Source organism: Pseudophryne corroboree, chromosome 4 (genome assembly GCF_028390025.1).
Source record: "Pseudophryne corroboree isolate aPseCor3 chromosome 4, aPseCor3.hap2, whole genome shotgun sequence".
NCBI classification, from domain to species: domain Eukaryota; kingdom Metazoa; phylum Chordata; class Amphibia; order Anura; family Myobatrachidae; genus Pseudophryne; species Pseudophryne corroboree.
The window spans coordinates 693,959,225-693,986,501 of NC_086447.1; the positions used below are offsets into that span (position 1 = coordinate 693,959,225).

Consider the following 27,277-nt stretch of genomic DNA (forward strand, 5'->3'; position numbering starts at 1 on the left):
CCCGCCGGCTGCCACACTGTTTCTCCCACCGGCCGCTGCTCACTTTTCCCCCCACCGCTGCTGTCAGCGCACCCGGCAGCGGTGGGGGGAACAGTGGCACAAGACACAGGGAACGGCCAAATCCGACAGTCGAATTTGGACGCTCTTTGAATAGGGGTTGTCGGGTCCATTCCGACAACTGCATACAGGAATGGACCTGACTCCTATTGAATATACCCCTAAGAAATGTACCGAGTCACAATTTTTACTGCTCATGAGTCCAAGTTGTACTGTGCATGTGTCACAATGCTCTTGTGATGGTGGTCGCAGAGCAGATTTATTTGCAAAGTGATTGACAGTCAGGAACTGTTTGGGGGCAGGTACGGGGGTGGCAGCAAAAAAGATGGCGTGTTGTTGCTGTTTTTGAGGGGTGGCAGCTGCAATGGTTCCATAATTGACTGATGTGCGACCAAAGTTGCGTTATCGTACACAGCCACTGGCACTCACAAAGTCGCTGGAGAGCATCTCAATACAGATCCAGGTGGCTCTGGCATTTTTATATATTCACACAGTTAGTGTACATCTCCGGAGCCTGAAAGGTAAAAAGTAAAGCGAAAATAAGATTATTGGTGGAGAGCAGATGACTGACACTGGACTGCTGCATTTAAACGCTCTAGAGCATTGGCTCCCAAACTGCCTAAGCCGCAGAACTCCTTTAGGGGTGCCTCGGGGTGGTTATCCAAGACCAAATCAAATTATTTATGGCCGAAGTAAAAAATTTATAATCAGTTATTTATATAGCGCACACATATTCCGCAGCACTTTACAGAGAATATTTTGGCCATTCACATCAGTCCCTGCCCCAGTGGAGCTTACAATCTATATTCCCTACCACATGTACACACACTCAAGTTAGGGTTAATTTTGTTGGGAGCCAATTAACCTATCAGTATATTTTTGGATTGTGGGAGGAAACCGGAGTACCCGGAGGAAACCCACACAAGTACGGAGATAATGGCCCTCATTCCGAGTTGTTCGCTCGGTAAAAATCTTCGCATCGCAGCGATTTTCCGCTTAATGCGCATGCGCAATGTCCACACTGCGACTGCGCCAAGTAAATTTGCTATGCACATAGTAATTTTACTCACGGCTTTTTCATCGTTCTGGCGATCGTAATGTGATTGACAGGAAATGGGTGTTACTGGGCGGAAACAGGCCGTTTTATGGGCGTGTGGGAAAAAACGCTACCGTTTCCGGAAAAAACGCAGGAGTGGCCGGAGAAACGGAGGAGTGTCTGGGCGAACGCTGGGAGTGTTTGTGACGTCAAACCAGGAACGACAAGCACTGAACTGATCGCAGATGCCGAGTAAGTCTGAAGCTACTCAGAAACTGCTACGAGGTGTGTAATCGCAATATTGCGAATACTTCGTTCGCAATTTTAAGATGCTAAGATTCACTCCCAGTAGGCGGCGGCTTAGCGTGAGCAACTCTGCTAAAATCGCCTTGCGAGCGAACAACTCGGAATGACCTCCAATATACAAACTCCACACAGTTAGGGCCATTGTGGGAATCAAACCCATGACCTCAGTGCTGTGAGGCAGTAATGCTAACCATTACACCACTCATACAGCTTTACACCACCATATAAGTGAACATAACTTACTTAATTTAATATTTTTTTTTTTTTCAAATTTATCAATAAAGAACTCTTATCCTAGGAGTGTCGTGAAAAAAATGATGATACTCTAGGGTGCTGTGATTCAAGAAAGTTTGGGAAACACTGGTCTAGAGAAAAAAGTAGTGAAAGATAAAAAACAGAGTTTAATGAGCATAGAAACAGGTTAGTTTATTTCAGACTCCAAAAGTTTACTGTTTTGCTAATAATTACATAATTTATGTATGTGGTAAAATAATCAAAATATAATTGTTATTGGTAGCTATTAAATTCATTTAAGTTAGCAAAATAACACACGACATATCATTTTCTGTATGCGTTTTCTTTTCAAATAGGCCTTTTTTTTATCTTTAGATCAGATCAACTGAGCAAGTTTTTCCTAAGCATATTAATATATGCTACGACCGAACTGTGTGAAATCGTATTTTATGGAAAATGTGAGAATTTCTTTGAAACAACCGTATTCATTCTAGGGGAAATTGGCGTGATGATTCATTTTCCTCCAGTAGTCTAAATCAAATAATTACTTAATGACATCTACAAATATTAGATATTTTGCTGTGATGCCTTAAACAAGAATTAATCACTGTAACCTTTTTCCCAAACACTAGCACCTGGAAGTTATGCATGTCCTAGGGTGACAGGGAAAAAGTTACTTGTGCATGAATGCGTTAGCAAACATTATTTTGATTAGATTCCAGCCTCTTTAGTTAATTGATTGCTTATTTGATTATATATCTGTTTAGTGAAAGACTCTTTATTCGGACCACTCATTTTAGTAATTAAAATAAGCCCACAATTAGGTAATCAGAATTAATTTAATAACCAAAAGATCACTTCACATGAACATTCAATAATGATTTGAACAGTTATATATCACATGGTTTGTTCCATAAAGTTGATGAATAAATATATTCTAATTATTTTTTCAAAGAACACATGCAATTTTTGGGAAGCACTGCACACAGAATATATCAGGTACAAATTCCTGAAGAGACAAATTTGTAAAATCCAGTTTTTGGTGTCTGGGATACAGGGAGGTAATAGGACGATAATGAGCTTAAAGTGAGCCGGAACGGGGTGGAACTGCGTTCCGTCAGTTCCACTTGGAGATGGAACGCAGTTCCGCCTCCTCCGGCTCACCTCACCTGATGTGTCCCGGCGCCGCACAGGGAGATGCTGGGCGCCCGCTGAGATTGTGGTATCAGCGGCGTCTGGCTCTCCCTGCATAGTGGAATCTGGCGGCAGGAGCTCAGTACTGAGCTCCGGCTTCCGGCTCCTGACTCAGTGCGCGCTATGAGATAGATGTCATGATGTCTCTCTCATAGTGCTGGGGAGCCGGTTGCCAGGAGATCACAGCGGTTGGACGCGGGAGCGGGGCTTGGTAAGTATGGTGGCTTTTTTTTTATTTTTAAACATGTGTGACTGTAAAGCGCATCTAATGGGGAAAGCTACAGGGGGCAATCTACTGAGGGCAAACTACTGGGGCAAGCTACAGGGGGCTAACCACTGGGGGCAAGTTACAGGGGGCAAGCCACAGGGGGCCAAACTACTGGGGGCAATCTACTGAGGGCAAACTACTGGGGCAAGCTACAGGGGGCTAACCACTGGGGGAAAGTTACAGGGGGCAAGCCACAGGGGGCCAAACTACTGGGGCAAGCTACAGGGGGGCCAAACTACTGGGGGCAGACTACAAGCGGCTAAACTACATGGGGCTAACTACAGGGGCGCATTACTCTTGGGGGCATAACTACAGGGGCACATTACTACTGGGGGCATAACTACAGGGGCACGTACTGCTGGGGGCATAACTACAGGGGCGCATTACTACTGGGGGCATAACTACAGGGGCTAAACTACTGGGGGCATTACTACAGGGGGCTAAACTACAGAGGGGCTAAACTACAGGGGGGCTAGACTACAATGGGGCATTACTACTGGGGGCATAACTACAGGGGACATTACTACTTGGGGCAAACTACATGGGGCTAAACTACAGGGGCTAAACTACTGTGGCATTACTACTGGGGGGCTAAACTACATGGAGCAAACTACATGAGGACTAAACTACAGGTGCTAAACTACTGGAGACATTACTACTGGGAGGCTAAACTAAAGTGGGGTAAACTACTGGGGTCATAACTGCAGGTTCATTACCACTGCGGGCTAAACTACTGGGTGCATAACTACTGGGGCTAAACTACAGGGTGCTAAATGACCAGGGGCATTACTACAGGTTAGATTACTACTGGGGGCATTACTAATGGGGGCACTACTAATGAGGGCATTGTAAAGGGGGCACTTCATAATGGGCATCACTCCTGGGGACATAAAGGGCAGTACTACTGGGGGCATTGCATAAGGGGCACAACTACTATGGGCTCTATATAAGGGGCACTACCAGTACAGTGGACATTGCATAGGGGGCACTACAACTGTGGTCATTGTAAAAGAGGTGCTACTGCTGTGGGCATTGTGTATTAGGGGTGCTACTACTGTGGGCATTATTACTATTTCTTTTAGAGACCACGCCCCTTTGGCACACAATACCTTTATTTCATGGGCGCCAGGGGAGTTCAACCACCTCTCTAGGACCACTTTAAGCACTGATTATATAGATATCACTCTTAGCTGGTCTACAGGGATCAGAGCCCACAGTAAACTGGCAGGGATCCAGCTACACTATAGGACTACACCCATTGGGTCAGGGTCAGGTTCACAAGATTCAGCTGTCTGCAGTACCATCTCACAGTCCAGCAGTAGTGGCGGATGCACCGTTGCTTGCTTGCAGTGTAGGCTGATTGGTACCAGGCGGGAGGCATCCTTTCCCCTATTGCAGGTGTTAGCAGGGCTCCAGGGATAGAACAAATGAACTATGCAGCAGCAACGGGTGTGCCGCAGAGCTTCATTGGAAGAGCAGTGGTCACACTTGGATCCTGCTGTGAACCACACAGGTACTGCTGTACATGTAAGTGCTCCTTCAGTACTTGGAGCCCGGAGGCAGGTGTTTCCATTACCTCTGGGAGTTACACCCCTCTTACTACTTCTTTATAAGAGCCTGCAAAGTGTCTGCAGTGCTGTACAAGTAAGGTAAACAAAAAACATAGCAGAATTACAGAGCATACGTACAATACACTACAGCTAAACATAGCATTAAAAAAAAACATAAGTATAAAATGTTGCTATAACACCACAGGGTAGGCGTAGTATTGTCATCTGTGGTGCCAACGTCTGCAAGATACTGAGGAGTAACATGGGTCATAATTGAGGAAGGGCCAAGATGGAGGTAATCTGCAGAGCAGTGTCTGTCTACTACTTGAAGCTGAAATTCCTAAGTTAAAGGAAGAATGAAACAGAAAGGGCAGTCCAAGAGTAGGAATTAGTGGTGAAGCCATCATGGTGTGGAGGCCTACATACAGTAGAGTTTGACCAAGGAGTTGTAGCGGCATAGAAAATAGTAGAGTGCAGATGCAGGCCAGAAACAACATCTGAGACAGCGGCCACCATGCACCGATTGAGCTTCTGTGACAGACGCAGGGATCTCTTTAACTTCCACCCTCACATTCTTCATATAGTGGGAGCAGTCCCTTACACATACAGTCAGGATTCGCATGGTATTGCATCCAGGAAGCTTGCGAAAGATGGTGCCAGCATTATGTGTACCCTTTAGCTGTAACCTGGATGCAGTGCAGAAACTGATGCTGGGCCTAATGCCCGCATGCCAAAAGCTGTGGACACAATCTGGCCTGGGACCAACATAGGATTCGAGCAGCAATCCAGGGTATACAAGCTGTATTGCCAGGGGTGCAAAGCCAGATGGTCTAATGGAGGCACTCTGGGTAATGCTGGCCACTCATGCAGGAGTGATAATGATGTCTTGATTTGATTGATCTCGAGCTGTAACAATATGGACGTAAGTCCCAGGTTTCCAGTGATATCAGTGATTGGCCTGGATACTGAATGGGGATGATGGTGATTAATGTCCGGCAAGCTAATGGTAAATGAATGGGCAAACAGCAGGCTAATGTCAGGGCTATCCAGGTCACAGATAGTAACTTGAAGCCATGGTGCAGAGAGCACTTAAGCTTAAAATTAGACAAATTCATGCTGGGGTGTATTTAAGTAAGAAAGGCTTATCAAGGTGGCATGGTACCCTGATGTTAGGCAGATCAGCCAGCTCAATATTGATAGCTGGCAGAATAACATGCAGTCAGAAGACCATGATTTCCAGATGATCTATACATAATAATATAAAGGCACATTCACATGTGTTTTAGATGCCTAAGTAGAATTTACTGACTGTCTTTACAAGTCTATCCTGAGTTACAGTTTAAAAAAGAACCCAGGTGAGATGTTTTCTGTGTACTGTATGTACAAGGATTAATTGTAGACCCATCAGTTATCAGGGTAGGTGGTCTCAGGCTAAGACATGTACATTATATGTGGATTTCAAACTGCTATGTGCTCAATCATTAGGTATAAAAAACTAAATATTTGTCACAGGTTGGTGTTTGCTAACTGAGGGTTGCTAGCTAATCTCTGAGGTGAGGGCTTTGACTTGGCAGGACATAGCATTTATCACCTCAGTACTCTCAGGAATCAACTTCAGCCAATTGGTACACAGCTGTTCCCGAAAGCATCAGATGAACATTTTCTGCTTTGAGGTTTTGTTTTTAATAAGCAATACCACATTAGCTCGTATGCTGCTACATACTTAGTTGGCAATTAAACACGGGCATGGAAACAACATGTATGTACAGTATTTGTAAAACCCGTGATGAGGCTTACACTTTCAGTAAAAAAAAAAAGTGTTTTATATATATATATATATATATATATATATATATATATATATAGGGTATGGTGTATCATCTTTAAATACACTATTTGCATTGCTAAAGACTCCGAGTGCCGCAGAACTTTTCTTCCAAGGTAATACATCAGCCCATACTGAGGGCACCGGAGCACCTGTACCATATTCTATTGGAGTGCCGGTCCTAACGACCCCCCCCCCCCCGCAACATAACCTTAACGTTTACCCTAGTGCCTAACTCTTACCACAGGACTTACTGTCGGGACCCGTCGAGATTCTGACCGTACGGATGCCGCCCTCAGCATGCTGACCGCATCCCATAGATAGATAAAAACCTAGAGGGGCTATATTACAAGACCAGTGTATCACAATTAATGTCTGTTTAATATGTTATTATTGTGTCCATCAATAAAATCAATAAATCTCTAAATGTGGTTTGTTCTTCTTTCTTGAGTCACCAAAGATACTCTTAGTGAGTTGGAAGTTCGATACTGATATGGAATATACCCACTCATTAGAAATCACCCAAAAAACATAGGTTAATGGCTACTCATTAGTAGAGATCAATATCTTTTTTATTATTGATAAAAAAAAAAACTTGAATTGTATATAAAAATGTATCTTAAATAATTAAAAAAAGGAGAGATAGAATTAAGTCCTGCCTGTACCCTTCCGTTATGAGCTCAAAGACAGTGGCTTCATCCATGGCAGTTGAATATAGCACCAAAACCTATGCGTTTCATCTTTAAGGGGACTTCTTCAGGGGTACAAATCAAGGTCTCATATAACATGGTAAAAAAGTGTTTCATATGGAATGATTCTAAAAGTTGGAAATCACATTCTTTGAACTAGTGGTGACTTAAATCTCCTCCAAAGTTAGGTGGACCAAATATACCATCCAGATTAGATTTGGATAAGAACTGTCCTGCTTCTTTAAATCAATTGTTTCCATTCCATGAAGTTAAAGAGTACATAATATACAATATAATGTTATATTTTGAGACTGTCTTTGCAATGTGAGGCAAAATTATGTTCCTTTTTTTAAGTTTAAAAAAACCAAAACTTTCTTTAAGCTATTAAGTTCTACTGAGATTTTGGGGCTACTGTAACTTGTGTAAATAGAAAAATAAACATGATAAGGAAAAATAAATAAGTGCTTTCTGAAAACTTAGAACACTTTCCCGAAATGATTCTACCGCTGATATTCCCATTAATAAAGGTCTCTGACAATAGCGGTAACTATCTGCAGATGCACAACAATTCCTTCCTGTTTCCTTAGTTTCTTGAGCATCTGTGAGATCAACTCAGAAAATCACTATAGAGGGTGGCTGGTCAGCTGCTAAGCCTGTGGGGTTTTTTATGGCTGCTCTGGGTGGAACTCTAATTTATACATTTACTCTCTATTTGCTGCCCATCTTGACCACTGTCAAAACACTAACTAATGGGGACCAGACACCTGCAATTAATTAGGTCAGTTCCCCTTTTTGTCGATGACTGGATCGGGTCATCGTCAAAATCCAATCTGCTTGAAATCCTTGTTTCATAGATTCTGGTCCAAAAACCTTTGGAATTGGCAAGTCAGAGATTTTTTAACATGTAGGACTTTGCCAATCACCCAAATCAGAATCCATTAATTGGTAGATTGGATAAGCATTTAGGAATTGCTGTGTAGATGTATGGCCTGCATTAGTCAGTTTGTTGTCTGTCCTTGTCACTGCCTCTAAACTCTGTGAATTGCCTGCCCTGACCCAAGTATGAATACTGACTGGAGTCTGCATGACATATCGTCTGACATGGCTTGGATATTTGTTTAGTGGCCTGCTGACCATTCCTAGTCTCCACTATCCTGCCTTTAGATTACCTGGATATTTGGAAGATCCGCAAATCCCACTTAGCACCTTGTTGAGTTCTGTACACTGCTACCTATCTAAGTCCTTGTGCATTCCTGTCCATCACGTCAGTCTCTAATATAATCTTGCACCAGTGAAGTCACCAGGGTTGGTATAACCTAGTGTGTTAAATCATGGTGTCACCACCCACCATCTCCCCCACATGGACCTTCTCCCATATCAGACCATACAGAATTCTTAGTGGGGACCGCCTTTATCACCAGGAGCCAGCTGGAAACCTAATAGCACTGGGACCACGATGTGAACTGTGTGCTGCAATGCTGGCTCCTCCTTAGTGACCGACAGCCAGTCGCTGCACTGGGATGTTATTATGTAGTGAGTGTTCTCAGCTTCCGTCTTTTTGGTGTCTCCCCTTGCTTGGTGTCACCCATAGCAGTCCGCAGCCCATCGTGACACCACTGTGTTTTGGCAATGTCAGCATTGGTATACGTTTTTACTATCATGGGTTAACTCCTGAGGGTAACTATACCTGGTGAACATATCACACTGTATGGAAATGCAGTCTGCGATTGGTAAAATCCACATATAGCCAGTTCAGTCAGTGGACAAATTTACTATAAAAGATAATTTTCTATAAATCACTATAGTATTTAAGGAATATAAAGCGAGTTATAAGGAAAGTTTATGAAGAGAGTGATAAGGTGAGTTTAAAATCCCAGGATTATTTACAAGCAAATTAACAAAGCATATTTAACAAACTCATAAATAGGCTTTTAATTTGCAACAAAAATACTCAGAAAATAATAAATCTAGTTCCATAGGTAGTGCTAACACATCTTAAACACTTATTGTGAATTGTGCAGTTAGACCACTTTACACTTTTGCTTAAGTGGCTTAAAACACTATTATATGCAGTCCATATACTGCTTGCATTCCTGCTCCAGTAACTCTGCTGTTGAACATTCTACATAAATTTCCTGCCATTTGAAGGACACATGCTGGCTACCACCTTTCCTAATCTCTATCTTGGTCTGCTTGCGTGATTACCACACATTCCCTTCACAACCTTTAATTTGGGACAATTTATGCTGAAGTCCTTCTTCCTCTACAGATGTGTCAATGTAGCTTTCGTCGCACCAAGCAGCCCCTCTCGGCACACCAGGTCCCAGGTGACTCCTGTCGAGCATCTTTTTCGCTCAAAGTATACATCTTATAAAAATAGAATAAAACAACTGAAAGCAACAAGACTACTTTGATAGATTGCACTGATCAATTTGATGTATGACATTTGTATATCTGTGGGGAAATGAGTCTGAATCTGTATATGAAGTGGTATGATGTAGCAGTTGCAATGTTTTCTCACACCATCTTCCGTTGGGCTTTATCTGTGACTTTGTACGTGTTTAAAACTAATTCCTGTGTGGTTAAAGGCACTGTCCAGTGTCTTTTATACACCTTGAGTGGTGTCTTGCTGCATTTGCAATGCAAATAAGGCAACAGTTAAAGAAGCTGTGTGGCATATTAAGGCTAAGTGTACGTATAAGGACATATCTGTACTTTATGGTGGTTTTTCCAGCTCTTCAAGACAATGTTAACTCTTCTACCATACGATGACCTTATGTTCCGCATTCGTTTGTATCTTTTCTGTTTGGACTTTCGAATATTGTTTGTCTGTCCCTCATCCATTTTTCTTAATTGTTGACTTTAAAACATAAAACTTTCAATCTAACTGGTTGGTGTCTCTTCCTATCTTGACTGTCCTGTAATCTTCAACTCAGAGAGACACTTTTTTTCTTCCCTTCCACCCATGGCAACAGTCAGTTGCATATAATTCCCCATGTGCACAATTAACCGCCGCTCATCTTCATGGTTGGAATTTTTTAAACCAAAATTTTGTTTCTGATTCCTCCATAGGGATGTGAACACTTTTTCTGGGTTTTATTGTACAAACTTTGGTATGACCCCCTACCTAGTAGCTCTTCTCTTATAAACTCCTTTATTTATGGTGAATACCATTTCTATACAACACATCCATAACCCGTAATACTGTACATTCTTGGGCTGTATTCTTATTGTCAATCTTCTGAATGTCATCAGAACCACTGTCTCCCCCCAGAGTGTTTGGCACTTCCTGCTTGGAGAATCTCATTCTAATGGGCCATACACACTTGCCGATATGTGCGGCCGATATGAACGATCTTGTTCACTAATGAACGAGAAATCGTTTATAACACTCAGTGTGTATGCACCAATGATGAACGACGCGCGTCCCTGCGGTCGTTCATCGTTGGTTTTTCCTCGTTCTGCATAGCAAGCCAATTTGGACGATGATCGTTAATCGTTGAAATCGACCATTGTCCAAATTGTAAACGTCGGCAAGTGTGTAGGGCCTATAACTTTACATTATTTCCAGAGCATGGTTGGCCTTCTCCTAGCCCTGTTTCATCTGTTTTGACAGTTTTTTTACCACATTGTATATGTATATGCTTTTGTTGAGCTCCTGGGTTTGCACTTCACATATTTGCACTGTCTCAGCCTTAGTACTTTTGAAATGCTTCATCTCATAAATTTGTTGAGTCTATTTATTTTAGAGAAATAACAAGTAGTTTATGTTTGTTTGAAATAAAATTGATCAGACAGGGAGTTGGAGCGGTTATGTGGGTGAGAAAGGAATGTGTTATGTTTTTGCCCTACAAACCACTATCAAGTAGTAAAGCAAACAATGGGGGTAATTCCAAGTTGATCGCATCAGGATTTTTGTTAGCAGTTGGGCAAAACCATGTGCACTGCAGGGGAGGCAGATATAACATGTGCAGAGAGAGTTAGATTTGGGTGGGTTATTTTGTTTCTGTGCAGGGTAATACTGGCTGCTTTATTTTTACACTGCAAATTAGATTGCAGATTGAACACACCACACCCAAATCTAACTCTATCTGCACATGTTATATCTGCCTCCCCTGCAGTGCACATGGTTTTGCCCAACTGCTAAAAAAAATCCTGCTGCGATCAACTTGGAATTACCCCCATTAATAGTTGCATTAACAGTGTTAATAAGTGAGGAACGTTTCCACATACTTCTGTTTGACAGGAGGTCAGCCTCCCAGAATATCAGATGGTTGGTGCTCTGCTTTCCGAGATGAAGGTCTCAGAGGTTTGGCTTAAAGCAAGTGTCAATTTAGCTCTGGCTAGAAAATGTCATACATAATATGTTTATATCTTCATTTTATATAATCCGGGCCTGCTGAAGATACTCAGACACACTCTTCAAAGAGATTCTTTCATATAGATGTTTTATTTATTTATTTATTTATTTATTATGACCCAATAGTCCTGGAAGTTGATGAAAAACTTGCTGTATTTTTTGTGTTTCATCTTTGTGGTCTTCATTTTGTTTTTCCAACCATAAACTGCTGAATTTTCCACTTGCTAAATATCAAAATTAGAAGGTGCCTGAACTCTACAGTGAACAATTTTATAGTATTATTTACTTTCCTGAAAATCAGGATTTTAAGTCACTGGAATACTAGAGAGGTTTTCTCAAACTATTAAATTACAGAACTAGCAGATAAGGATACCTATGATGTTGGACCAGAGCCGAATACGTGGCGCAAAGCATGGCATGGCTCACTCATATTGGACCTCTGTATTTTGCCTTTTTACACAAGTTAGCATCTGAATTGCCCACAGCAGCTGCACGTACTACAGTGTGCATGCAGAAGTATTGCTAAATTGACTGAAAGGCTACTATTTTATATTGCATGTGCTGAAAGGGTTGGGTATAATATGCTGGCAGTCGGGGAGGCCGGGGGTCAGAATACCGAATGCAGTAGACTGATGATTAGAATCCCAACAGGAGAAGGTAAGTATACTGTACTTACCTTCCTCCTCTGGCCCCCTATCCCTCCCTTTTTTGTAGCCTAACCGTTCCGGTGGTGCCTAAACCTAAACCCTCCCTTCCCGCAGCCTAACTCTAACTCTCCCTCGGGGGGGAGCCTACACCTAACTCCCAGCAGGGAGCAGCCAAACCCTCCCCCTGCAGCCTAAACCTAACCCCCCTCCCGGCAGCCTAAACCTAACACCCCCAGGGAGCAGCCAAACCTTTCCCCTGCAGACTAAACCTAACCCCCCCCCCCCCCCTTCCCATATGGCTTACTTGTCTGGCGCGACGGTGTCTGGTAGTTTGGGATCCCGGCTGTCCCACACTGAAAGCATCAATGTCCAGGGTGTCTGTGCATTGTACTCCTGCATTATAATCTTGTTGCATTAGTGATGCGAATAAGACACATATTTGTGAAAAAGTCAATGGCAAGATGCATGGTGCTGCTTGGCTTTTTGGCACAATTTGAGGGTAGGTATATGTGGAAAAATCTGTAGCAGCAATAGGAACTTCTTTTTGGCTATTTATAAAAAAAGTCACAAGGGCAGCTAAGCTACCTGGCGACACTAAGCGGCAGTAGTAAGTCTAATCTTACCACTTACCAGGCCAATGAAGTTTATCAGTGAAACTGTCAAGATTACCAACCAAAAAATACTAGAAAAAAAACACCAAAAATTGAAAATAAAATGTTAAAGAATTACGACAATACAAAGCATTTTTTCCAGTGGGCAACCGCAGCTAATGCCATCCTAAGATGGCATTATTTACTGGAGGACAGAACTGGAGGGAGTCTTTAGTACTGTATAGCGGTAAAATCCGTAATTCCTGCAAAATCATCCTAGTTGATGTCCTTGGTGCTTAAAGGATCAGGGATGGGTGTTAAAAGATTTAAATTATTAGCATACACTAGGGATGGCTATTGACCATCTATGGTTAACAACCATTCATGGTTTGCCACTAGTGCTGATGGTTTTGTCATCGATGGGGGAGATCCGATCTGGTGATGGTTTTTCTTCTCACCTGGGACTGAGACAAAGAGCTTAGCACTGTCCCTGACGTGACTCTCAAAGCTCTGCCCTACTTCTTGTATTGGAGAATGACAGCACATTTATAAAGGAAGCCTAAACAGTAGATGATTTCTGGCACACTTATACTGTGAGCTTCAGCAGCTCTTGGGAGGCCACAAAACAAATAGTATCCTGTATGGTCCTACAAGCTTTATACTGGGTGTTTAAAAAAAGATCCTAATGTTTTTCCAACAACACATGACCAAAAATATGTATTACCAGGACAACTTGTCCCTATGATAATGAGCAGGACAACAGTCATGAAATGTAGACTATGGCACCAAGATAAGGACAGAGTTAAGAGAACCAACAGACTGCATAAGCATTCACCAGGTTCTGTCAGGTGCATGACATTACCTCTTAGGGGTGGGCCCAAAACGCAAAACACATTTGGGACTCCTAAGGAGGAAGGTCCAACAGATAGCCCAAAAGAGTGATCAACAAGGATCATGTTTTATACTTGGTACTCTATGGCATAGACTATGTGTAGGTAACCAGACATGAACACCAAGTAAAATTTTGAGCACTGATTTCCTTTTGCGGTCTGTGAAGAATTTATACCTATAAGATTATGATATTTTCTTGACCAGATTCCAAAGATGGTGAACAAACATTGGACAAAATAATTAGCTAGCGTAAAAAAAACCCCAGAAACCCTAGAACTTCAGGAAAGATTAGATGAAGACCATATTGAATACAGAAAAGTGAGAAGAAGGCGGCTTCTTGAAACAGCCTGTTGTGGGCAAATTCAGCAAATGGCAGGAGTACTACCCAGTTGTCTTCATCTACCCAGTTGAGGCAATAAAATACACTCCAAGAAACTTTTGGAGATCCTAGTTTCCCCGCTCCCAGTGACTGATAGACTAAGGGTGATATGCCAGACAAATATCCAGTTTCATGTTAAAGCATTTACACAGAACTCTTCAGAACTTTGAAATTATACCACTTAGTTGGAAGTTATGTTGAATGAAAATCTGCACTCAACTTAAAAATCTTCTTACGATAGCACACTTCAAAGGTACAAAGTACTTTAGAGAACCTGTCTACCACAAACCATATAGTGTAGTAGTATATCAGTGGCATGATGTCAAATCTGTTATAAAGTCTATTGAGAGATGAGTTTAGGAATGGATAGTAGAAGTAGACAAACTAAAGGAGATTGACTGGGCACTTTAAGTTGAGTACACTGAAAGCAAGAGGACAAATCATCTTTTACATTAGTCCAGATGGAATGCAGGCATTAAGAGTGACAGGGTTTTACCCGCTGGATCTTTCCGGGTGACTATTAAGATACATGATGTATCTAGAATTAGCTATTATTTAATTGAAGATCAAATCCCTTGATCCTATTGAATAGCTCTAGAATGATGGCGTAATGGGTAGCAGTCCTTAACACATACTGTATAGCAGGGCTGCCATCAGAAATTATGGGGCCCAGGACTAATAAAATACACAGGACCCCCACCCTGAGGATCAGAGATATGAATAATGTGGGTGGAGCTACAGTGGGGCTGGGGCATAAATTGGTACATAAACCAGTTTAAAAATAATTGTAAAAATTTGGACAGTGGGGGTGAGTATTATTATAACATCTTAATTTATTATATAAATTATATGATACCCTAGCCCTGCCTCAGACACCTCACACCTCAGTATACATAAATACCCTCATGGTAGCTCTACATACTCCCTTACTTGACTGGCATTCAAGTGAAGCTTTGTCCTGGGTATCTTTTTGCCAGTCCAACTGTCTATCTTCAATATATGTTCTAAAGATTACCATATTACTTATGACTACCTCCAAATCAACGTTCTTTGTGGATTTCTTTAACAAAAAAAATCTGAAGAACTGTATTCACAGTGAGAATGGTGTTGTGCTATTGAATTGTGTCTGGTAAGGTGTTGAAATAATCTTGGTCAAAATTTGAGACCATAACTGTGTATATAAAGGAAACTGCTGAGGGTATTCATCAGTAATTAAAGGGTTCTTCTGTGTAATGAAAAAAATGGAAGACTATATTCATATAAGACTATACATGAAAGGAAGACTATATTCTGCGGGCGCCCACAGAAAATGCGAACACCTCTGCCTATCAATCAAGCAGAGGCGTTCGCAGGGCAGTGGGTGAGGGGGGGGGCAGCAACTCTCCGTTTCCTAGGCGGAGACTGAGCGTTGAGGAGGTGGGGAAACAGGGGCGGCGTCATCAAAACGGGGGCATGGCATGGGCATGATCGCGGTGGCTGTATGACGTCACACGCAGCCGCCGTGATCAGAAAGATGATGGCGGTCCTCCTAATCAAGCAGGAAATGTGGTGCAATCGCAATTTCTGCTTGATCAAGGAGGGGAGAAGGGAGCGTCAGTCAGCATGCTGGACAGTCTTACCCTGTGATGGGTGCCCCCAGCATGCAATCACAAGGATTGCAAATTCTGCCACTTAGCAGAATTTGCAATCCTTACCGATTCTGGCCCACAGTGGTGTATGTACATTTTAAAAACACGGACCAGACTCAAAAGCAGCCATTTACTGGAATGTTTGGTGATTCTCGCCTGAAACATGCATGTAAAATATGAATGCATACACCATCGGAAAACACGAGCCCCCAAGACACAGGAGCATAGCAAATTTCCGTATTTAGGGCCCAATCCAGCAAGATTTCTCAAATTTTGCTTAGAAGCAGAATTGGCAATCCCTGTGGTCGCATGCTGGGAGCCGTCCATCGCAGTACAAGGCCGCCCAGCATACTGACCGCCGTCCCGCCCCCCACTTGATCAAGTAGAAATTGCGATCGCATTGCAATTTCTGCTTGATCGCAGAAATTAAGGTTGCCTCCTAGTGGCACAGTTTGGCTGCACCCGCAGGAGGCCCGCCACCATCTCTCTGATCGTGGCGGCTGCGTGTGATGTCACACAGCCGCTGTGATCACGCCCATGTTATGCCCCCACGCATCTAAAAGTAGCCTAGAAAAGTGCAAAAATTCTAATACCCTGCATAGAACAGCATTTTGCAAATAAATAAGTGATTCTCAAACTCGGTTCTCAATGTACCCTAGCAGTTCAGGTTTTGAAATAGTTGGTTGCAACTTAATATACTATAGCCATAATGCTGCTAAAAGAAGTACTATCACCTGAATTAGTCCATATACAAACTGCCAATCAGAAATGGGCAATAGTGCTGCTGGTATTTTCATAATTACCACCACATAGTCTTACGGGATGTAATTATGTGACCGGCGGTCAGGAGACTGCTGATCACAATACCTCCCGCTACATCATGCTCCCTTACAATCCCGGCAGTCAGCCTACCAACTAGCAGGGACTATTCTCAGTTGTGGGTGTCCATGACACCCATAGAGTAGGAATAGAATGCTCGCCACCGAGCTCGCAGCGCAGCGAGCATAGGAAGCCCGCAAGGGGCTTGTGGTGCTCGCCCTTCCCGCCGGCCAACTTGGTGCCGGGATCCTGGCGTTGGTATGCTAACTGGCGGTCTCATGACCGCCGGTCACGCATACCCAACCCAGTCTTACACCAGGCCACCAATACAACTACTAAAAAGTATGGAAAATTAAGAAAATGTAAATGTATTTTATTAAACTTTTAAAAAAAAATTTACTTGAAGGATGACAATTTAATGATGTTATTTGTTCCGGTGATGTGATTGCCAGTTTTCCTTGTAAAATGACAAAATGTGTTTTCACTAGCTGTAATAGTAAAATAGGAAGTACAGTTAAATCTAGCAATAAATTTCACCTGGTGTAAAATACATTTCTCCACAGATTACGTTACTGTGTAACTTCTTATATACAGGCATTACTGTTGAGCTAAAAATAACACTTTTTCTTTGCATACTGCTTTATTGGATTTAAAGCAATTTACATTCATAGGAAAACAAGAAAGGTGTTAATAAAATTAGACACATTGAGGTTCCGCTAGCCTTATTTACATTAGGTGCAAAATGTTATCCAGTTTCCCATACGATAATCGTCTTTACCCTGAAAGGAAACCATAAGTATTTACTTTAATGCATACATGAACGGCAAGCATGCATTTCTAAACTAGTATGAAGAAAGCATATTATTCATGGTGATTTGCATCAATGCAGAGTTTCTGATTGGAAAAGGATAGTCATTCATAGAACAAACCTCAATGAAGGTGTAATGTGACAAATAAAAATATTACAGAGAATAAATTATGTAATATGGAAACAAGGCTGTCTATAGATGTTAGGTACCATAGACAGGGTAACAGCTTTCGTAGCAATAGTCCTGAGCCAGTGCTCTCCCATGCCACAAATCCAAAGACTGAGCTGTATTAATGAAAAATCAGTGCACTGTGAAACAGGCTGGTAAGGATGGATCTCAAACTCCCAAAGCTTCAGCATTGATCAGCCTTATATGGTAGATTATAATCCAACAATTTATCTATGTGCATAGGCCCTCATTCAGGTTGGATCGCAAAACGCAAAAATTACTAAGGGGGTGCACGCGCATGCGCAGGGACCGTCCTGCGCATCCACTTGCATTTATTATGGACGCCCCGCAGTAAGTGTGAACACCTCCGCCTGTTAATCAGGATTTTGCGGGGCAGGAGGGGGGACGGCAATAATCCGTTTCCAATGCGGAGATGGAGCATTGCGGGGGCGGAGGCATGTCAGCAGTCGAACGGGGTGTGTGGCGTGGGCATGATTGGGAAGGCTGCGTGACATCACACGCAGCCGCTGCGATCACAAAGATGGCAGCAGGCCTCCTGCCGTTGCAGCCAGGCTGCGCCGGCAGTGGAGTACCCTACTTTCTGCGATCACGCTGAAATTGCCGTGCAACTGCAAATTCAGCAAGGTCGGAGGGAGGAGGCGTGGGTAACATGCTGGGTGGCCTTGCCCTGCGATGGGCGGCCCCCAGCATGCGATCAGAAGGATTACAAATTCTGCTAATAAGCAGAATTTGCAATCCTTACTGAATCGGCTCCATAATCTGTAGATTGGTATACAGTTGTTTAGTCTGCAACATATAAGACTATCCAACAATAACAATTAGTTGTAGATATAAAATCAAGTCAGCAAAAAATAGTTTTTTAAAAATGTTAACATCATATTTTGTAATAATAAAAAAATAAAAACAATAGCGCAGAGTTTAAGAATTCACTGTTTCCTAATGCTGGACATACACAACCAGGTAAAATGCCTATCAGACCGACAGACAATTTATCTGGAACCCTAAAGATATCATGACCATACACTGTGAGATATCTCATCGTGTATTGCATATGCTGCCTGATGTGGGAGATTTTCAACTTAGAAAATATTGCATCGGATGGGCCTGCTGGACGATCTGACATGCCTGACCATTTTCAGATCGGTTTCCACATACACTAAACAATTATCTGGGTGATCCGCCAATAATCGGTAGGATCGGACAGATAATTGTATAGTGTATGCCCACCTTAACAATTTTGTGAGCTGGTATGAGTTCACATGGAAACAACATGGATTACATTAGTGCATTACACTAGTGTTTATAATGCCCCCAACAGGAAAAACCCACAATGGCCCCCAAAAGGGAACAAAATAAAACACATTGGCCACCACAGGGAAAAAAATAACGTAAGTGTGGTCAACGGCATGGTACACTTATTATTAAAGGTATACAGACTTAGATGATAAACAAACAAATAAGACAAACATATTGACAAAAATTCGGATGGGGTGATGGGAGACTGGGGAATGGGGAGGGAAGTAATAAGAAATGTAAAGTATCTATTATAGTTAGGAATCCAAAGTAAATCCAACATCAGTTACGAAACATTTGAGGGCCTTCTCTATAGAAATTGTGGCCACTATTGATAGCAAAATATCAGCTAGGCAACTCTGCAGTAGCCTACAGGAATTGCTCTGCACACTCAGCGCTATGTCTTCTCAGTCCCCACACTCTGAGCTGATATATTCTTGTGGAGGAAGTGCAATAGTGGCAGGTTTGCTGTCAATGGTTTCAGTCCTGGGCGGCTGGTTACTGCACTTAGCGTCAGGCAACAGCACCCTCACTGGAGCATTGTTAGAAGTGTCATAGTAGCAGCAGATGCAATGCCGAGGCTGCACTACACACCAACCTTTGCAGACTGGAGCTGGATAGTCTGGGTGAGGTGCAGGTACACCAGGGAGGCTATTGAATGCTCTGTCCTGGTGGCGGGTATTCTGTCAGTGTCACAGAGTAGGTTCAGCAGTCTGACTTACTCCTACAAGTATACTGCCAACAAACTCACTAAGTACGGCCCTTGAGCCAAGGCTACCCTTCACTACTACAATAATGAGGGGGATTACTAATGTGCGGACCAGCTGGCGCCTGTGTTAGGCTCTAGCATCTGGAGTATGAGTTACACCCTTACTACGCCACTGGGTGCATGACAAAAAACATTAATCTTCATTAACATTCACTCATTCCTAATAAGTGTTTATAAAAAATTAATACATTACTTATTATTATTATTATTATTATTATTATTATGTTGGCCCATGGGCAATGTGGAAGCTTGCTTGACAACTAGCTAAAAAGTATATTGCCTAGCATCTTTACTAGAGATGAGCGCCGGAAATTTTTCGGGTTTTGTGTTTTGGTTTTGGGTTCGGTTCCGCGGCCGTGTTTTGGGTTCGACCGCGTTTTGGCACAACCTAACCGAATTTTTTTTGTCGGATTCGGGTGTGTTTTGGATTCGGGTGTTTTTTTCCAAAAAACCTAAAAAACAGCTTAAATCATAGAATTTGGGGGTCATTTTGATCCCAAAGTATTATTAACCTCAAAAACCATCATTTCCACTCATTTTCAGTCTATTCTGAATACCTCACACCTCACAATATTATTTTTAGTCCTAAAATTTGCACCGAGGTCGCTGGATGACTAAGCTCAGCGACCCTAGTGGCCGACACAAACACCTGGCCCATCTAGGAGTGGCACTGCAGTGTCACGCAGGATGTCCCTTCCAAAAAACCCTCCCCAAACAGCACATGACGCAAAGAAAAAAAGAGGCGCAATGAGGTAGCTGACTGTGTGAGTAAGATAAGCGACCCTAGTGGCCGACACAAACACCGGGCCCATCTAGGAGTGGCACTGCAGTGTCACGCAGGATGTCCCTTCCAAAAAACCCTCCCCAAACAGCACATGACGCAAAGAAAAAAAGAGGCGCAATGAGGTAGCTGTGTGAGTAAGATAAGCGACCCTAGTGGCCGACACAAACACCGGGCCCATCTAGGAGTGGCACTGCAGTGTCACGCAGGATGGCCCTTCCAAAAAACCCTCCCCAAACAGCACATGACGCAAAGAAAAAAAGAGGCGCAATGAGGTAGCTGTGTGAGTAAGATAAGCGACCCTAGTGGCCGACACAAACACCGGGCCCATCTAGGAGTGTCACTGCAGTGTCACGCAGGATGGCCCTTCCAAAAAACCCTCCCCAAACAGCACATGACGCAAAGAAAAAAAGAGGCGCAATGAGGTAGCTGTGTGAGTAAGATAAGCGACCCTAGTGGCCGACACAAACACCGGGCCCATCTAGGAGTGTCACTGCAGTGTCACGCAGGATGTCCCTTCCAAAAAACCCTCCCCAAACAGCACATGACGCAAAGAAAAAAAGAGGCGCAATGAGGTAGCTGTGTGAGTAAGATAAGCGACCCTAGTGGCCGACACAAACACCGGGCCCATCTAGGAGTGTCACTGCAGTGTCACGCAGGATGTCCCTTCCAAAAAACCCTCCCCAAACAGCACATGACGCAAAGAAAAAAAGAGGCGCAATGAGGTAGCTGTGTGAGTAAGATAAGCGACCCTAGTGGCCGACACAAACACCGGGCCCATCTAGGAGTGGCACTGCAGTGTCACGCAGGATGGCCCTTCCAAAAAACCCTCCCCAAACAGCACATGACGCAAAGAAAAATTAAAGAAAAAAGAGGTGCAAGATGGAATTGTCCTTGGGCCCTCCCACCCACCCTTATGTTGTATAAACAGGACATGCACACTTTAACCAACCCATCATTTCAGTGACAGGGTCTGCCACACGACTGTGACTGATATGACGGGTTGGTTTGGACCCCCACCAAAAAAGAAGCAATTAATCTCTCCTTGCACAAACTGGCTCTACAGAGGCAAGATGTCCACCTCATCATCATCTTCCGATATATCACCGTGTACATCCCGCTCCTCACAGATTATCAATTCGTCCCCACTGGAATCCACCATCTCAGCTCCCTGTGTACTTTGTGGAGGCAATTGCTGCTGGTCAATGTCTCCGCGGAGGAATTGATTATAATTCATTTTAATGAACATCATCTTCTCCACATTTTCTGGATGTAACCTCGTACGCCGATTGCTGACAAGGTGAGCGGCGGCACTAAACACTCTTTCGGAGTACACACTTGTGGGAGGGCAACTTAGGTAGAATAAAGCCAGTTTGTGCAAGGGCCTCCAAATTGCCTCTTTTTCCTGCCAGTATAAGTACGGACTGTGTGACGTGCCTACTTGGATGCGGTCACTCATATAATCCTCCACCATTCTTTCAATGTTGAGAGAATCATATGCAGTGACAGTAGACGACATGTCCGTAATCGTTGTCAGGTCCTTCAGTCCGGAGCAGATGTCAGCATCAGCAGTCGCTCCAGACTGCCCTGCATCACCGCCAGCGGGTGGGCTCGGAATTCTGAGCCTTTTCCTCGCACCCCCAGTTGCGGGAGAATGTGAAGGAGGAGATGTTGACAGGTCGCGTTCCGCTTGACTTGACAATTTTCTCACCAGCAGGTCTTTCAACCCCAGCAGACTTGTGTCTGCCGGAAAGAGAGATCCAAGGTAGGTTTTAAATCTAGGATCGAGCACGGTGGCCAAAATGTAGTGCTCTGATTTCAACAGATTGACCACTCGTGAATCCTTGTTAAGCGAATTAAGGGCTCCATCCACAAGTCCCACATGCCTAGCGGAATCGCTCCGTGTTAGCTCCTCCTTCAATGTCTCCAGCTTCTTCTGCAAAAGCCTGATGAGGGGAATGACCTGACTCAGGCTGGCAGTGTCTGAACTGACTTCACGTGTGGCAAGTTCAAAGGGCATCAGAACCTTGCACAACGTTGAAATCATTCTCCACTGCGCTTGAGACAGGTGCATTCCACCTCCTATATCGTGCTCAATTGTATAGGCTTGAATGGCCTTTTGCTGCTCCTCCAACCTCTGAAGCATATAGAGGGTTGAATTCCACCTCGTTACCACTTCTTGCTTCAGATGATGGCAGGGCAGGTTCAGTAGTTTTTGGTGGTGCTCCAGTCTTCTGTACGTGGTGCCTGTACGCCGAAAGTGTCCCGCAATTCTTCTGGCCACCGACAGCATCTCTTGCACGCCCCTCTCGTTTTTTAAATAATTCTGCACCACCAAATTCAAGGTATGTGCAAAACATGGGACGTGCTGGAATTTGCCCATATTTAATGTGGCGTTGTCCGATGCCACAAATCCACAGGAGAGTACAATTGGGGTAAGCCATTCCGCGATGATCTTCCTCAGTTGCCGTAAGAGGTTTTTAGCTGTGTGCGTATTCTGGAAAGCGGTGATACAAAGCGTAGCCTGCCTAGGAAAGAGTTGGCGTTTGCGAGATGCTGCTACTGGTGCCGCCGCTGCTGTTCTTGCGGCGGGAGTCCATACATCTACCCAGTGGGCTGTCACAGTCATATAGTCCTGACCCTGCCCTGCTCCACTTGTCCACATGTCCGTGGTTAAGTGGACATTGGGTACAGCTGCATTTTTTAGGACACTGGTGACTCTTTTTCTGAGGTCTGTGTACATTTTCGGTATCGCCTGCCTAGAGAAATGGAACCTAGATGGTATTTGGTACCGGGGACACAGTACCTCCAACAAGTCTCTAGTTGGCTCTGCAGTAATGATGGATACCGGAACCACGTTTCTCACCACCCAGGATGCCAAGGCCTCAGTTATCCGCTTTGCAGTAGGATGACTGCTGTGATATTTCATCTTCCTCGCAAAGGACTGTTGAACAGTCAATTGCTTACTGGAAGTAGTACAAGTGGGCTTACGACTTCCCCTCTGGGATGACCATCGACTCCCAGCAGCAACAACAGCAGCGCCAGCAGCAGTAGGCGTTACACGCAAGGATGCATCGGAGGAATCCCAGGCAGGAGAGGACTCGTCAGAATTGCCAGTGACATGGCCTGCAGGACTATTGGCATTCCTGGGGAAGGAGGAAATTGACACTGAGGGAGTTGGTGGGGTGGTTTGCGTGAGCTTGGTTACAAGAGGAAGGGATTTACTGGTCAGTGGACTGCTTCCGCTGTCGCCCAAAGTTTTTGAACTTGTCACTGACTTATTATGAATGCGCTGCAGGTGACGTATAAGGGAGGATGTTCCGAGGTGGTTAACGTCCTTACCCCTACTTATTACAGCTTGACAAAGGCAACACATTTCTTGACACCTGTTGTCCGCATTTCTGTTGAAATACTTCCACACCGAAGAGCTGATTTTTTTGGTATTTTCACCAGGCATGTCAGTGGCCATATTCCTCCCACGGACAACAGGTGTCTCCCCGGGTGCCTGACTTAAACAAACCACCTCACCATCAGAATCCTCCTGGTCAATTTCCTCCCCAGCGCCAGCAACACCCATATCCTCCTCATCCTGGTGTACTTCAACACTGACATCTTCAATCTGACTATCAGGAACTGGACTGCGGGTGCTCCTTCCAGCACTTGCAGGGGGCGTGCAAATGGTGGAAGGCGCATGCTCTTCACGTCCAGTGTTGGGAAGGTCAGGCATCGCAACCGACACAATTGGACTCTCCTTGTGGATTTGGGATTTCGAAGAACGCACAGTTCTTTGCGGTGCTTTTGCCAGCTTGAGTCTTTTCAGTTTTCTAGCGAGAGGCTGAGTGCTTCCATCCTCATGTGAAGCTGAACCACTAGCCATGAACATAGGCCAGGGCCTCAGCCGTTCCTTGCCACTCCGTGTGGTAAATGGCATATTGGCAAGTTTACGCTTCTCCGACGACAATTTTATTTTAGGTTTTGGAGTCCTTTTTTTACTGATATTTGGTGTTTTGGATTTGACATGCTCTGTACTATGACATTGGGCATCGGCCTTGGCAGACGACGTTGCTGGCATTTCATCGTCTCGGCCATGACTAGTGGCAGCAGCTTCAGCACGAGGTGGAAGTGGATCTTGATCTTTCCCTAATTTTGGAACCTCAACATTTTTGTTCTCCATATTTTAATAGGCACAACTAAAAGGCACCTCAGGTAAACAATGGAGATGGATGGATACTAGTATACAATTATGGATGGACTGCCGAGTGCCGACACAGAGGTAGCTACAGCCGTGAACTACCGTACTGTGTCTGCTGCTAATATAGACTGGTTGATAATGAGATGTAGTATGTATAAAGAAGAAAGAAAAAAAAACCACGGGTAGGTGGTATACAATTATGGATGGACTGCCGAGTGCCGACACAGAGGTAGCTACAGCCGTGGACTACCGTACTGTACTGTGTCTGCTGCTAATATAGACTGGATGATAATGAGATGTAGTATGTATAAAGAAGAAAGAAAAAAAAACCACGGGTAGGTGGTATACAATTATGGATGGACTGCCGAGTGCCGACACAGAGGTAGCTACAGCCGTGGACTACCGTACTGTACTGTGTCTGCTGCTAATATAGACTGGATGATAATGAGATGTAGTATGTATAAAGAAGAAAGAAAAAAAAACCACGGGTAGGTGGTATACAATTATGGATGGACTGCCGAGTGCCGACACAGAGGTAGCTACAGCCGTGAACTACCGTACTGTGTCTGCTGCTAATATAGACTGGTTGATAATGAGATGTAGTATGTATAAAGAAGAAAGAAAAAAAAAAACACGGGTAGGTGGTATACAATTATGGATGGACTGCCGAGTGCCGACACAGAGATAGCTACAGCCGTGGACTACCGTACTGTACTGTGTCTGCTGCTAATATAGACTGGATGATAATGAGATGTAGTATGTATAAAGAAGAAAGAAAAAAAAAACCACGGGTAGGTGGTATACAATTATGGATGGACTGCCGAGTGCCGACACAGAGGTAGCTACAGCCGTGGACTACCGTACTGTACTGTGTCTGCTGCTAATATAGACTGGATGATAATGAGATGTAGTATGTATAAAGAAGAAAGAAAAAAAAACCACGGGTAGGTGGTATACAATTATGGATGGACTGCCGAGTGCCGACACAGAGGTAGCTACAGCCGTGGACTACCATACTGTACTGTGTCTGCTGCTAATATAGACTGGATGATAATGAGATGTAGTATGTATAAAGAAGAAAGAAAAAAAAACCACGGGTAGGTGGTATACAATTATACCATGACAAAATAAAACTAATAAAGCATAACGAAGAATATCAATCGACAATCACTCGCAAGAAATCACAGTTCCTGTCAAATGAGATCACAGCAGCAAACAATAGGCCAGCTCAACTTTTCCGCACAGTGGAGATGCTTTGCAAGCCAGCATGCCTGCAGACTGATGAGACCCTTTCCCAAGCAAGATGCAACGAGTTTGCAAACTTCTTTGCAGATAAAATATCCACCATCCGGGCTGGAATATCCACAGTGCCACCAAAGGAGAGCCAAACTGCAAAGCCTGCCAATATAAGCTACCTGCCTTCATGGACCAGCTTTGACCCAGTAGATGTAAAGGACACTGCTGAAATTGCTCGGATTTTGCGTCCCACCACCTGTGGTCTGGACCCAGCCTCAACCAAGCTTCTAATAGGTTGTACGGATATAATCGGTCCTGTCTTTGCAAAAATTGTTCAATGCTCTTTGCAGACAGGCATTTTTCCTGGACCCCTAAAGGAAGCAATTGTTAGACCACTTCTTAAAAAACCTAATTTAGATCCCGACTGCATGTCCAACTACAGACCGGTATCAAACCTTCCTTTCCTAGGAAAGGTTATTGAGAAAGTGGTTGCAAATCAACTGGAAACTCGCCTGACAACCCATGATATCTATGATCCATTTCAATCAGGATTCAGGAGAAGACATAGCACTGAAACAGCCCTGGTGTGTGTGTTAAATGATCTTCTGATGGCAAAAGACAGAGGTGACTGTTCAATATTAATCCTTCTGGATCTCTCGGCAGCATTTGATACCGTGGACCACGGGCTTCTGATTGAGCGACTGATACACTTCTGTGGTCTGGATGGCACAGTCCTAAACTGGTTCAAATCATTTCTCACAGGCAGGTCAGAGAGAGTATCATCTGGATTATACTCATCACCACCAGTGCCATTGCCATGTGGTGTCCCACAAGGTTCTATACTATCCCCCATGCTTTTTGCAGTATACATGCTCCCATTGGGCGAAATAATCAGGCGCCATGGCCTGGTCTACCACTGCTATGCAGATGATACACAACTGTACTTGTCCTTTGCTCCGGGCACTGATAACCCAGTAGCAACCCTGAATGGCTGTCTAGCTGAACTACAGGAGTGGATGAGCGCCAGTTGGCTGCGACTGAACCCGGATAAAACAGAGGTCCTTATGATACGACCGCAACATCAAAGGACAAGACTGCAGCATAGCCAACCAACTGGACTTACACTCGGGGATTCAGAATTACAGACCAGTGATCATGTGCGGAATCTTGGCGTTGTCCTGGATGATGGCTTGACACTTAAACATCAGATATCAGCCACAATCAAATCCTCATTCTTTCACCTGAGGAACATAGCCAGAATCAAGCACTTAATTCCCTCAGATGATATGCCAAAAGTCATACATGCATTTGTATCATCTCGATTAGACTACTGTAATGCCCTCTACCTTGGTCTACCAGCAAAAGAATTGCAACGCTTACAGCTGGTGCAAAACACAGCTGCCAGGCTGTTAACCAACCAGCCCCGTTCCAGCCACATAACACCCATCCTCTACTCCCTTCACTGGCTGCCTGTAAGATGGCGAATCCTCTTCAAGATTGGCTTACTGAGTTTCAAAGCATTACATGACCAAGGC

At 43.8% G+C, this 27,277-nt stretch overlaps 1 long non-coding RNA gene across 3 annotated transcripts in view; it reads right to left on the reverse strand.

The window, feature by feature from the left end:
• Positions 1–297: 297 nt before the first annotated feature.
• The window catches only part of LOC134911700 (uncharacterized), a 65,714-nt gene continuing 38,734 nt past the window's right edge, over positions 298–27,277 (reverse strand). For 2 of the 3 annotated variants that reach the window (XR_010176779.1, XR_010176778.1), the window contains exon 4: positions 298–571. This is a non-coding gene — a long non-coding RNA (uncharacterized LOC134911700). Of the gene's footprint in view, positions 572–17,130; positions 17,253–27,277 lie in introns of those variants that run through there. The other variant, XR_010176780.1, reaches the window with a different exon arrangement.